The sequence below is a fragment of the Pseudophryne corroboree genome, chromosome 1, assembly GCF_028390025.1.
Source record: "Pseudophryne corroboree isolate aPseCor3 chromosome 1, aPseCor3.hap2, whole genome shotgun sequence".
In the NCBI taxonomy this organism is placed as follows: Eukaryota; Metazoa; Chordata; class Amphibia; order Anura; family Myobatrachidae; genus Pseudophryne; species Pseudophryne corroboree.
In genome coordinates this window covers 217510140-217511884 of record NC_086444.1, presented here as the reverse complement: position 1 = coordinate 217511884, position 1745 = coordinate 217510140, and the positions used below count along the sequence as shown (strand labels likewise).

Here is a 1745-nt window from a genome sequence, read left to right as displayed (position 1 = left end):
TCAGTGCCCTGGAAATATAGGTTTCCAGGACGGCTGGAGTCAGAAAATCTGACTCGTTGTTTATTCTGTATGCACCCAACAAGCTGGGTGCTCCTGCTTCTAAGCAGACTATTGCTCATTGGATTTGTAGTACAATTCAGCTTGCACATTCTGTGGCAGGCCTGCCACAGCCAAAATCTGTAAAAGCCCATTCCACAAGGAAGGTGGGCTCATCTTGGGCGGCTGCCCGAGGGGTCTCGGCTTTACAACTTTGCCGAGTAGCTACTTGGTCAGGAGCAAATACGTTTGTAAAATTCTACAAATTTGATACCCTGGCTGAGGAGGACCTGGAGTTCTCTCATTTGGTGCTGCAGAGTCATCCGCACTCTCCCGCCCGTTTGGGAGCTTTGGTATAATCCCCATGGTCCTTACGGAGTCCCCAGCATCCACTAGGACGTCAGAGAAAATAAGAATTTACTTACCGATAATTCTATTTCTCGTAGTCCGTAGTGGATGCTGGGCGCCCATCCCAAGTGCGGATTGTCTGCAATACTGGTACATAGTTATTGTTACCAAAAAATCGGGTTATTGCTGTAGTGAGCCATCTTTTCTAGAGGCTCCTCTGTTATCATGCTGTTAACTGGGTTTAGATCACAAGTTATATGGTGTGATTGGTGTGGCTGGTATGAGTCTTACCCGGGATTCAAAATCCTTCCTTATTGTGTACGCTCGTCCGGGCACAGTATCCTAACTGAGGCTTGGAGGAGGGTCATAGGGGGAGGAGCCAGTGCACACCAGGTAGTTATAAAGCTTTACTTTTGTGCCCAGTCTCCTGCGGAGCCGCTATCCCCATGGTCCTTACGGAGTCCCCAGCATCCACTACGGACTACGAGAAATAGAATTATCGGTAAGTAAATTCTTATTTTAAACGTCCCAAAAAAAATAGGGCCTCCTCATGGGGGACCCCAGCAGCTGATGAAAATCAGGGGAAAGGTTTGGGCTATACCCAATAAAGAATATAGGTTCCCAGTAAATGGGATTCCAAATATCCTTTTCCAGCTGAGGGCTGTTTAAAAATGGGAAATGCCTCCTATAGAGATACACATATCATTTGATGGTGCGAAAATATATATGGCCTTTGCCGTCAACGTCAAAAGAGGGATGGTTTTCTGAAAACCATATTGTCTCTGTCTGGGGCAGTCATAAATCCAGCCATTACTTCACCTTGCAATCTACAGCACACCACACTGGATGGGCCCAATCTCACTAGATCTTGGAAGCTAAGCAGTTTTGGGCCTGGTTAGTTCTTGGTTGGGAGACCACCTTGGAATACCAGGTGCTGTAGGTACACTGGGCTGAGGCACTGGAAGACAGGTTTTTCAGCACCTGCAAGGGAGCAAGAATCACATATAGCTCATATGGACACTAATGTTCTAGGGCATCATCAATAACAATAGTTGCTCGCAGAGCAGTGTTGCTTACATACATGAAAAGCTGATTCAGAATCAAAGAAGGTTCTAGAAAATTTGCCTTTGGCTGGAAGTTTCTGTTTGGTAAGTAGTTAACAGATATTCTGGAGTCAAAATCAGACTGCAAGAAGGTCACGTTTCCTTCCACATATAACCCCAAACATAGGGGCCTGGTTTTCGGCCTTGTCAGTCATAAAGGAACATAACAGCCCCAATACAATAAGTTTGGTAAGGTAAAGAAGTAAAGGCAACCAGAGGGCCAGCTTCCAAACCAGAGGATAAGCCATCAGCATGATG

The 1745-nt window shown here is 46.0% G+C and overlaps 1 pseudogene; it reads left to right on the top strand.

Annotated features, from left to right (window-relative positions):
• Positions 1-1209: 1209 nt before the first annotated feature.
• On the top strand, positions 1210-1327 carry LOC134945990 (5S ribosomal RNA; annotated as a pseudogene).
• Positions 1328-1745: the final 418 nt, after the last annotated feature.